This window comes from Sapajus apella, unplaced genomic scaffold (genome assembly GCF_009761245.1).
Source record: "Sapajus apella isolate SASKATOON/1434 unplaced genomic scaffold, GSC_monkey_1.0 scaffold85, whole genome shotgun sequence".
In the NCBI taxonomy this organism is placed as follows: domain Eukaryota; kingdom Metazoa; phylum Chordata; class Mammalia; order Primates; family Cebidae; genus Sapajus; species Sapajus apella.
Window position 1 is genome coordinate 737,311 of NW_022437025.1, and position 12,658 is coordinate 749,968.

Here is a 12,658-nt window from a genome sequence, read left to right on the forward strand (position 1 = left end):
TGAGACAGAGTTTCGCTCTTGTTGCCCAGGCTGGAGTGCAATGGCGCGATCTCGGCTCACCGCAACCTCCGTCTCCTGGGTTCAGGCAATTCTCCGGCCTCAGCCTCCTGAGTAGCTGGGATTACAGGCACGCGCCACCATGCCCAGCTGAGAGAGAAACATTTTTCAATCTATCCATTTGACAAAGGAATCTACAAGGACCCCAAACAAATCTACAAGAAAAAAGCAACACCATTAAAAAGTGGGCAAAGGAGATGAACAGACACTTCTCAAAAGAAGACATTTGTGTGGTCAACAAAACTATGAAAAAAAGCTCAACATCACTGATCACTAGAGAAATGCAAATCAAAACCACAATGAGATACCATCTCACGCCAGTCAGAATGGTGATTATTAAAAAGTCAAGAAACAACAGATGCTGGCAAAGTTGCAGAGAAATAGGAATATTTTTACACTGTTGATGGGAGTGTAAATTAGTTCAACCACTGTGGAAGACAGTGTGGTGATTCCTCAGAGACCTAGAACCAGAAATAGCATTTGACCCACCAATCCCATTATAGGTATATACCCAAAGGAATATAACTCATTCTATTAATAAACATTCACTGCAACACTATTCACAATAGCAAAGACATGGAATCGACCAAAATGTCCATCAGCGATAGACTGGATAAAGGAAATGTGTTACATATACACCATGGAATACTATGCAGCCATAAAAAAGAATTAGATCATGTTTTTGCAGGGATAGGAAGGGAGCTCAAAGTCACTATCCTCAGCAAACTAACACAGGAACAGAAAACCAAACACCGCATGTTCTGGCTCATAAGTGTGAGTTGCACACTGAGAACACAGGTGTCTGTTGGGTGGTGGGACGGGGGAAGACAGAGCATCAAGAAAAATAGCTAATGCATGCTGGGCTGAATACCTAGGTGATAGGTTGACAGGTGCAGCAAACCACCGTGGCACACGTTTACCTGTGTAACAAACCAGCACATCCTGCACATGTATCCCAGGACTTAAAAAAATTTTTTTCTTGAGACAGGGCGTCACCCCTGTTGCCCAGGCTGGAGTGCAACCTCCACCTCCTGTGTTCAAGAGAATCTTCTGCCTCAGCCTCCCACGTAGCTGAGATTAGGAGCAGGTGTCACCATGCCCTGCCAAACTTTTTTTTTCTGACTAGAGATGGGGTTTCACCATGTTGATCAGACTGGTCTCAAACTCCTGACCTCGGGTGATCCGCCCTCTTCACCCTCCCAAAGTGCTGAAATTACAGGCATGTGCCAACTTGCCTGGCCTTAAAATTTTTTTTAAAAAAGAGAAGTGGCAGGGCACGGTGGCTCACGCCTGTAATCCCAGCACTTTGGGAGGCGGAGGTGGGTGGATCACTAGGTCAGGAGTTCAAGACCAGCCTGGCCAACATGGCAAAACCCTGTCTCTACTAAAAATACAAAAATTAGCTGGGTATGGTGGCACGTTCCTGTAATCCCAGCTACTTGGGAGGCTGAGGCAGGAGAATGGTTGAACTGAGACTCAGGAGGAGGCTGCAGCGAGCTGAGATCGCACCACTGCTCTCCAGCCTGGGCTGCAGAGTAAGACTCCATCTAAAAAAAAAAAAAATAGAGGGAGAGAGAAGCATAAATTTAAATGATTTATAATCCCACCTGTCAAAAACCTGTTAGGCCACCTCTGTTGACATTTGTCTTTCTTGCTGCATTAATCTCAATATGTTTTCCAGAGTAGAAACAAGGCTCCATGTTTTGATCAGAGTCACGGCACGGGTGCAGCACAACCACGAATAAAGCATCCTCGGCTGTGTGCAAGGGCCACGCCTATCATCCCAGCACTTCAGGAGGCTGAGGTGGCCGGATCGCTTGAGCCCATGAGCTCGAGACCAGCCTGGGTAACATGGCAAAACCCTGTCTCTACAAAAAAGTTACGAAAAATTAGCCAGGCGTGGTGGCGGCACCTGTAGTGTCAGCTACCTGGGATGCTAAGGCGGAAGTATCTCTTGAGTCTGGGAGGTGGAGGTTGCAGTGAGCTGAGATCACACCAGTGCACTCCAGCCTGGGCAACAAAGCAAGACACTGGCTTGAAAATAAAAAATAAAAGGCCAGGTGCGGTGGCTCATGCCTGTAATCCCAGCACTCTGGGAGGCCAAGGCGGACATGTCACAAGGTTGGGAGATCGAGACCATCCTAGCTAACAAGGTGAAACGCTGCCTCTACTAAAAAATGCAAAAATTAGCCAGGCACGGTGGCATGCACCTGTAGTCCCAGCTACTAGGGAGGCTGAGGCAGGAGAATCGCTTTAACCCAAGAGGCGGAGGTAGCAGTGAGCCGAGATTGCGCCATTGCACTCCAGCCTGGGTAACAGAGCCAGACTCTGCCTCAAAAATAAATAAATAAATAAATAAAAATAAAATAATCTTCCTTCTGGGCCCTTATAAACATAACAACATCTCTACAACAACAAATAAGTTGGAAAATGTTAAAACCACAGTTACCACACCTCCAGGAACTGGATGTACCAAGGCCTCCATCCAGCAGCATCTAAGGGGTGGCCCATGCCATCAGTTCCCTGAAATGCCCACCTTCCCAGCCAGCCCAGGCACACACAGTAAAGCGCACCTCACTCCAGCTGCCAGGGGAAAACCAACCAAGGCGGGAGAGGAAAGGAATCTGCAAAGCCAATGGCAAAATGAATCCACTGAGAAAGACAAACGTCAAAAGAATCAACAGTGCCGGAGGTGAGTCTTGAACCTCCCGTAAAACAGGCATCGGCAGCCGGCTTAGGGTGAGAAGACAGAAAGAAGCCTGGGACACACAAAATTAGGGGCAGCGATGGAGAAAGTCACACCCAGAAAGCAAATAAAATGCTCGAATAATACATGACACACTTCATCCTAATGCTTTTAAAAACTTGAATGAAATGGATTGTCTTTAAAAACTGTTGTGAAAATCTGAGAACGATGTCTAAGAATTCACAGATGGATTCTTTCAAACATTCAAGAAACAGATAATTCCAATGATATTTAGAATGCTCTTGGAATGGAGAAAAAGAAGGAAATCCTCTGGGTTATTTTTGTGAAATTAACATAAGAGCAATGCCAAAAATTGGCGGAGAGATAGCGATAGAGATGGAGAGAGCGCGGGTGCGCGGGCGGCCGCCGGGCGAGAATGTCAGTGCTGAGCGCTGGGCCGGAGCGGGGGGAGAGTCTGGCGTTCCTCACTCGATTCCACGGAAACACAGTGAGTACTCAGTGGGCTCATTTTAACAAAGTCAGGATGGTTCAATATTCAAACACTGTTGTGCTCCTGACGATGGGAACCATACCTTGCGGGTGCTGTTCTCAGGGCTGGCGGGTGGCTCCCAGCATCCCACGTCCCTGCCCACAGACAGTGGAACGAGGATGACTCCCCAAGGCCCCTTCAGCCCTGGGTAGGGCAGGTGTGCACGGGATAGGGCCCAGACAAAGCTTCTCATTCTCCCGAGAAAGGGGCCCTGTGGCTGCCCAGCCTCGGCCCTGCGCCCCGCCCTCACTCTGCCTATAACACGGACACGTGGTCTGAGGGGTGGGGGGAACCTCAGGTCACAGGGCCCACATGCGTGACCACTTCATGATCATCGCAAAGGCAGGCGTCCTCTGTAACTCTCAGAACTCAGCTTTTAAACAGCTTTATGGAGGCATAATTGACATATCCTGAACCTCAGTGTTGACACATGTATCATGTGTGGAGCCATCACCGCAATCAAGACACTGGACATATCCAGCCCCAGGTTTCGTGGTGGCCTGTGTGGCCCTCCCACCCACCATTCCAGCCACTGACCCACCTCCTGTCACTGTGGATTATGGGCTTTCTCTAGAACTTTATACGAAGGGAGGCGTGCTATGTGTGGTTCCTGCAGCAGGCGGGGGGACCCCATTTACTGAGCTCGCTGCTTTCCCAGGACACCCCGTCACACTAGCAGCTCCCCAGCTCCATGCTGAGCAGGACCCCATGGTGTGGACGCACACAGCTCCTTCATCCGCCCCCTGTGCGTGGTCCGTGGCTTGTTCCTGCACGCGTCCCTACGGACTTGTGCTTTCATTTTTCTGGGGTCAATGTCTAGGAGCAGAACTGCTCAGTTGTGTATTACATTTCTATTTTGCTTTTTAAGAAACTGCCAGGCTGTTTTCCAATGTGGTCGTGCCATTTTAAGCTCCCACTGGAGTGCTTGTGGGTGTGGGTTTCTCCACATGCGTGAGGACACCTGGCTCTGCTGACTCTGGCCGCCTTAGTGGGTGTGGCCACATCTCCCCGTGACACCCCCGTGACCAGTGCCGCCCAGCGTCTTCACATAACCTTAGTAGTCCTTCCTGTACTTCCTGTATGTTCTTTGGGGGGGATATCGATTCAAATCTTTTGCACAATTTTCTTTATTCTTTTTTTTTTTTGAGTTGGAGTTTCACTCTTGTTGCCAAGGCTGCAGTGCAATGGCATGGTCTTGGCTCGCTGCAACTTCTGCCTCCCAGGTTCAAGTGATTCTCCTGCCTCAGCCTCCTGAGTAGCTGGGATCACAGGTGCCCACCACCATACCTGGTTAATTTTTGTATTTTTAGTAGAGACAGGGTTTCGCCACGTTAGCCAGGCTGGTCTTGAACTCCCGAGCTCGAGTGCTGCCTGCCTCAGCCTCCCACAGTGCTAGGATTACAGGCTTTAGCCACCACGCCTGGCCTGCACGTTTTCAAAAATAAACTTTTTTTTTGAGACTGAATTTCACTGTATCGCCTAGGCTGGAGTGCAGTGGTGCAATCTCTGCTCACTGCAGCCTTTGCCTCCCGGATTCAAGCAATTCTCCTGTCTCAGCTGCCCAGGTAGCTAGATTACAGGCACCTGCCACCACGCCTGGCTAATTTTTGTATAGTAGAGACAGGGTTTCACCATGCCGGCCAGGCTGCTCTTGAACTTCTGACCTCAGGTGATCCACCTGCCTTAGCTTCCCACCAAAGTTCTGAAATTACGGGTGTAAGCCACCGTGCCCGGCCTTTTTGTTTTTTAGCGATTTTGTTTTGTTTGAGATGGAGTCTCATTCTGTCACCAGGCTGGAGTGCAGTGGCGTGATCTCAGCTCACTGCAATCTCTGCCTCCTGGGTTCAGGAAATTCTCCTGCCTCAGCCTCCTGAGTAGCTGGGATTGCAGGCAAGTGCCACCACACCTGGCTAATTTTTGTATTTTTAGTAGAGACGGGGTTTCATCATGTTTGCCAGGATGGTCTCGATCTCCTGACCTTGCAATCCTCCCGCCTTGGCTTCCCAAAGTGCTGGGATTACAGGCGGGAGACACTGCCTAATGGTGTCTTTTAATACATTTTTTCTTTCATCTGAGTTGTCAAATTCATTGGCGTGAAGTTGTTCGAACTTGTTTATCATTCTTACAATATCCACACAAACCGTGGTGACGCCACCTCTCTCATCTCTGACACTGGCTGTTTGTGTCTTTTCTCTTTTCTTCCTGATCAGTGTGGCAACAGGTTTATCAACTCTTTTTCGAGACACTGTCTTGCTCTGTTGCCCAGGCTGGAGTGCAGTGGTGCCACCACAGATCACTGCTGCCTGTGCAGCCTGGGCTCAAGCCATCCTCCCGCCCCAGCATCCTAAGTAGCTGGGACTACAGGTACACACCACCACACCTAGCTAAATTAAAAAAAATTTTTTTGTAGAAATGGGATCTCACCATGCGGCCCAGACTGGTCTCAAACTCCTGCCTCAAGTGATTCTCCCACCTGGGCCTCTCAAAGTGCTGGGATTATAGATGTGAGCCACCACACCAGGCCTAGGTTTACTGCTTTTATTGATCCTCTTTAAAAACTAGGTTTGGGGCCGGGCGCGGTGGCTCAAGCCTGTAATCCCAGCACTTTGGGAGGCCGAGGCGGGTGGATCCCGAGGTCAAGAGATCGAGACCGTCCTGGTCAACATGGTGAAACCCCGTCTCTACTAAAACTACAAAAAATTAGCTGGGCATGGTGGTGCGTGCCTGTAATCCCAGCTACTCAGGAGGCTGAGGCAGGAGAATTGCCTGAACCCAGGAGGCGGAGGTTGCGGTGAGCCGAGATCGAGCCATTGCACTCCAGCCTGGGTAACAAGAGTGAAACTCCGTCTCAAAAAAAAAAAAAAAAACTAGGTTTGGATTTCTTTTCTCTGCTGTTTTATTCATTTCTGCTCTGATCTTTTTCTCTTTCTTCTGCTTATTTGGGTTTCATTTGCTTTTCTTTTTCTAACTTACGTTTAAAGCTAAAGTTAATAATTTGAGATCTTTCTTGCTTCTAATAGAGGTATTTAGTGATAGTTTCTAAACACTGTGTTAGCTAAATCCCACAAATTTTTCTTTTTTCTTTTCATTTCCATTCCGTTCACAATACTTTCTAATTTCCTTTTTCTGTCGTTGTTTTTTCTCCAAGACAGAGTCTCACTCTGTCCCCGCAGCTGGAGTGCAGTGGTGTGATCTCGGCTCACTCCAACCTCCGCCTCCGGGGTTCAAGTGATTCTGCTTCCTCAGCCTCTGAAGTGGCTGGGACTACAGGCTTGCACCACCACCCCCCCGCTAATTTTTGTATTTTTGGTAGAGATGGGGTTTCACCACATCAGCCAGGTTGCTCTGGAACTCCTGACCTCAGGTGATCCGCCCGCCTCGGCCTCCCAAAGTGCTGGGATTACAGGCGTGAGCCACCGTGCCGGGCCCTCTGCCTGACTCTTCATTTCTGCCTCATGGACCTGGCGATGGAGGATGGCCCCCGCAACTCATGGCACCCTCTCTGCCAGGATCTGTGGCAAAAATCTTTGAACTTGTGTCCTGTTGCAGTGGTGAATTGAATCTACACCGTAAATCTGAAGAACCGGGAGTCCGGGAGAAACACAAGGCGGGGTCCCTGCGCCAGAGTGATTGCCAGGCAGGCACGGCCTGGACAGGGGGCAGGCACAAGCCACGGGCACCTGCCGGCATGAACAAGTGTCCTGTGTGAGGGGCCCCTGGCACTGGCAACTACGGTTCAAGCTGTCCACCAGGTAAAAGAAGGATCCTGTGAGAGGCACCAGGTCAGCCCCCTTCATTTCCTATTAGGGAAGGGCTGCCAGCTGCCACACACTGGAACTCCAGTTTATCTGGGGGGCTCCCAAAACAGAGCTCAGAGACAACACAGAGAACAGAAGAAAACTTGTAAACAGAACAAAAATTTAGAAAACAGAAATGAGCTCCTGGAAATTAAAAATATAAATGCAGAAATTAAAAATTCAGTTGAAACATTAGGTAAAGATAAAAACAAAGGGCCAGGCGTGGTGGCTCACACCTGTAATCCCACCACGTTGGGAGGCCGAGGCAGCGGATGACCTGAGGTCAGGAATTCGAGACCAGCCTGGCCAGCATGGTGAAACCCCGTTTCTACAGAAAACACAAAAATTAGCCAGGTGTGGTGGCGTGCACCTGTAAACCCAGCTACTTGGGAGGCTGAGGCAGGGGAATCGCTTGAACCTGGGAGGTGGAGGTTGCAGTCAGCCGAGATCACACCACTGTATTTCAGCCTGGCAATGGAGCGAGACTCCATCCCAAAAAAAAAAAAAAAAAAAAAATCAAACACAAAAAAAATGAAAGGCTTTAAAAGAAATGTAATCGCAGTGCACTGCAGGGCTTATAGGTGAGCGGTGTTTGCATGCAGCCGCGTAAGGGTGCGGGAGCAGGTCTGTAAGCACCGATGCTCGAGAGCCCTTCTGGGAGGCGAACGTGCGGCCTCTGAGGTGGCCCACGTGGTGCTTACTCGGAAACATAAGACTCACACCTCTGAGTGGGGAGCTTGAGAAGCCCGTCATTGTAAGTATCTCCTTCCGTCTCAGTTAAAATTGTAACAGGTTTCCCAGGTCATAAATCTCAATGGCACTTGGAGAAGCACCGTGAGAGGCTGCTGACACAAGAGTTTGCCACTGCAAATCCGGCCTCTGCCCAGGCTCTTGTTAGAATGGGTGGGGAGGCTGAGGACACCTACACACCCCTTGTGTAGCCTGGACTTAGGTCAGTACTTACTCCATCTCATTATCAAGACATTGTCTCTCTGTCTAAATATCTACAAAATAAACGAGGACTTTCCCGAAATATCCACCATTCAAAGATCTTTTGTTGTCTGTCCTTGAGAATATAAAAGCCTGATAAGGGAAGTTATATTTGTTACATTGCTTATTGTTGAGCTATTTAAATCACATTCACCTCAGAGGCTGGTTCTTCTCAGCAGCCCGAGATGTCAACCCACTGACGCCACTCAGTAAGTCCTAATAAATCAACAGCACCAGCAACTTTGCAGTTTTTTAGATTTAGAAACAGACCTGAAGGCATTCTCCCTGAAATTATTCTTAAATGAAATGATGAGTGATTTCAGAACAATGCAGTATCTCAGTTTCCCCAGTGATTTGCTCATATCACTTCTTTATACTTTTCTATATTACTTGAATTCTCTTCCTAGCCTGGGAAACATGGTGGGACCCCGTCTAAAAAAAAATTAGCCAGGTGTGGCGGTGCAAGTGAGCCTTCTACCTTACTCAGGAAGCTGAGGTAGAGGCTCCCTTGAGCCCGAGAAGTTGAAGCTGCCGTGAGCTGCGATGGCTCCACTGCACTCCAGCCTGGGCAACAGAGCGAGACCCTGTCTCAAAAATGACAGACAAAGACCAAAAGATGGGAGAGGCGCAGGAAGAGAATAAAGTGCCAGAACTCCTGGAAATGCGTTGTCAAGGGCTGCAAACACGGCATCATTTCCACTCTGGCAGTTAGAGCTTACGTCATGTTTAAAAGAGCACGCACGTCTCAATGCACTGCAGAGGTTTTAAAGAGAAAATGTGGTCCCTAAATTAAAGTAAATGAAACTGCAAGAAAGCATTTAAAAAGACAACAAGGAAGATGGCAGAGGTTAGATCACATATGTTGGTCAAAATAGTGCACATTAAACAGATGCATTAAGACTCCAATTAGATAAAAAATGAAACCCAACTCCATGTATTTCTGAATGGCAACCCACATAAAGTGACAGAAATGTCTAGTGAGGCTCAGCAGAGGCATATTGGGTGAATGTAAAAAAAATACATGTCAGGCAGGGCACGGTGGCTCATGCCGGTAACACCAGCATGCTGGGAGGCCCAAGCAGGCAGCTTACCGGAACTCAGGAGTTTGAGACCAGCTTGGGCAACACAGCGAAAACCCATCTCTACTAAGACATACAAAAAAAATTGTAATCCCAGCTACTCGGGAGGCAGAGGCAGGAGAATTACTTGAACCCGGGAGGCCAAGGTTACATGAGCCGAGACTGGGTCACTGCACTCCAGCCTGGGCAACAGAGTGAGACTCTGTCTCAAAAAAAAAAAAAATCCGTCCAAGGGGACTCCTAGGCAAAATTAAAACAAGACCCAGCATAATCAGGATAATTTAATATTAATTAGGAGAAAAACTTTAAGTAAGGATGAAGCATCAGGAATCCCTAGACACTGATTTCCGCATGGGAGTGCATGCCCTGCAGTGACAGCCCCGTTCCCTCACACCCCCTTGGCCATGAGGACTCCCCGCTCCAGGCCCCGGGGCTCCCCTCCTTCCACTTCCATCTAAAGATGCTGCTGGCCAGAGACCTCCCCAGGTGCCCATCGGAGGGTGCATTGGTCCCACCAGCTGTGAGGGGAGGTCCTGTGGGCACCCTAGACTCAGTAACTGAGGACAGGTCCTGTGGGCACCCGGACGCAGTAACTCTGAGTATGTTCCCATCTGGTGTTTAGGAATACACCAGCATCTGAGAAGCCAAGCCTGACACAGTGCGCTGGAGGCCCCACTGCCCTCGGGGCTGGCTCACCATCCACCTGTCATTCCTGAGCACACTGGGCAAGGTCAGAAGTGACCAGGGCTGAATTGGGCATTAAAGCAAGTTGGCTTTTGGTGACTGTTCCTGCACTGCAGACAAGCCCACAGCCCTCCCGGGAGCTGGGCGCCTGGCCTGGTGCCTGAGAGGCTACAGTGCAGCTGAGCAGAAGTCCAAGCAAAGCCCCGCTCGCCCGTCTTTGGGGAGGGGAGGCACAGAGGCTCAGGGGAGGTGTTGCAGCGCCCAGCCGGGCCACCTGACCGGCTCACCTGCTGAGACCCAGGGGCCATGGCCTGTCTGGCCACCACCGCCTGCCTTGTCAAGCTGACTGTGGACTGCCACGGGCCTTGACTGCCACACCGGCCTCGTGGATCCCGGGCTCCGAGCCTGAGGCACCTCCTGACTTCCTGCAATGCTCCCTCCGTTCCACACCCACGCCGAAGTGCCTCAAACACCAATTCCCTCCTCAGCTCCTCTGGTGGCTTCACGGACCTTCCTTAGCTTGCCTGGGATCAGACACTGGCCTGCGCTGGGGCCAGGGCCCTGCCACCATGGCCGAGGGTGCCGCTGTCCTTGCCCGCGGAGCTGAGCACCGGCAGAGGGCACGTGGTCCTGGCTTTCAGGGCAGGGTGAGTAGAGACAGAAGCGCGGTGGACGTGGCAGTGAGTTGCCCAAGCAGAGCCAGGCTCGGCGGCAGATGGCACGGCCGAGGTTTCCAGCACGGTTGTGATCCTTGCCCATCATTCGGCCTTCCCGTCACTCACGTGGCACCATTTCCTGGCGTCAACAGTGTGAACTGGGGACCCCAGCCTCGGGCTGCCCTGGGTGCCTGCCTCGTTTGTTGAGATGGACCAAAGCCAAGGACAATGACACAGGTGTTGTGAGTCCTGTGGAGGGGTCTGATGAAGGTCTTCACGAGCCTGTCCAGTCTGCACGCAAGGGTCTGGCATGCCCACTAGGGCATGGCTGCCGGGCTCCCTCAGAAACATCAGGGGCAGGCAGAGGCCGAGGAGCCGCCGGCTTGCCCACGGGCCCGTTCCTGCAGACCTGAGGGGTGGCAGCCTGGCCGCCGGCCCCGTCACACCAGCTGCTCCAGCCAGCTGCCACATGACCCATGCCTTCACCCTCCTGGCCTCAGGCTGCACAAGGCACCCAGCACCCTTGGCCTGAGTGAAAGCTCAGCCTTGGAGCCACCCCTCCTGCCTTGAGAACAAAGGGAACTGGCGGGGGCATGGGGGACTCTCTGCCCGCTACTGGGCTGTCCACACTGCAAAAAGAAACCAGCGGCCTCAGTCCCTGTGGGGGCAGAGGCAGCATTCGTCCTGAACTGTAATATGAGGGGAACAAAGCTGGAGACCCCGATGTTCCCGAGGCCCCAGCTGCTGGGTGGGTGGGGACAGCGCTGGGGAATGTCAGCACAGGCAGGTGGGGGAGCTTGGGAGACTCTGGGCCAGAAAAGGGCTCCCCTGTCCCCCAGACAGAATCAGGGTCCTCTGGGCAGTCCCTAGCCAATAGCAGGGACCCCACACTCCCCATCTTTGCCCACTCACAGCCGGAGCCCCACTGCCTCAAGGATGGTGCTGGGCTGGATGGTGGAGCTGGAGGGCAGGGCCTGGCCTCGTCCCAGGGGACCGCCTCAGAGAGGGGCCGAGGGTCACTCGGTGTCCACGTCTGATCCCCGGTTCTCTGAAGTTCGCCTGTACTCGATGTCCCTTCTGAAGCTTTCATCAGTTCCCTGTTCCATCTGACGTCCCAGCATGAAATGCTCTGCGCTCCCCTGGCCAGCCAGGCAGCGTCTGATGGTAGCACAGTGTGACTGAAGTAACCCTGTCCCTGCTACGCGGGAGCTATTGAAACGAACGCTTTAATCTCAACCGGAACGTGTTGCCAACCAACGAGGCAAAAACATAAACAACTTTGTCCGTTGAAGCGCATGATACTCACTTGATTCCCACGCTGGGGCTAAGGTATTTATAATTGAGTTGCAGCTTAATCAACCAAGCGTGTCCTCTCCGGAGGAAGGGACGGCCCTTCACGGTTCGGGAGGAAAGGCGGTTTCTCTTAAGTGTCCTTCCAACCTCCCAGAAATCTGGGGTAAGAGGCATCTCTGCTGAACCCAGCAAAGTGAGTGAGCACTTTCTCGGCAAACGCACCATCTGTGAGGTCCGTTCTGAACAAGTGTTGGTATTTTACTGTCAAGTGTTTGCAAACTGCCTGTCAAGCACCAAGGTGTGAGGTGGGAATGACACCCTGTGGGGGGGTCATTGTCTAGGGGTTCTGCACTTAGAAACCAAGGCTCCCCAAGTTGGCTGTGAGCCAGGCACTGTGAGCCTCCTGCCCAACACCCCACCCTTTTTTGGAGGAGGATGTGCCCACCTTGGCCCCACTTTCCTCTTCCAGCTGTGGCAACAAAATGGAAACCTCTGTGAGAGTCCACAAAGACTGCCACTAAATAGATGAAGGGGTTGCCCCTAAGCTCCTCTCTTTTTCATTCCCTGACTGTGGATGCAATGCTGGAGCAGCAGTAGCCACTTTGAGACTGTGAGGAGCAGCTGAGCATGAAAGCTCTGCTGAGAATGAAAGTGGCACTGGGGGCAACACTGAGCAGCTGGGCCCTCCTGACTCATCATGACCCCCAATCCAAGCTCCTCTTCCTCTGATTGTTACTTGCAACCCAAAGAATCTTCCCCATGTGGAATTCAAGAGCTTCCCTTCCTGATCTGCTGCTTTCCCTGCAGCTCAGCCCAGCCTGCAGCTCTACCATCCTCCCAGACCCAGAGAGCCCAGCCTGCAGCTC

The 12,658-nt window shown here is 51.3% G+C and overlaps 1 protein-coding gene across 1 annotated transcript in view; it reads right to left on the reverse strand.

The window, feature by feature from the left end:
* The window catches only part of CPLX1 (complexin 1), a 41,493-nt gene that overhangs the window by 22,433 nt on the left and 6,402 nt on the right, over positions 1-12,658 (reverse strand). The window lies entirely within an intron of this gene.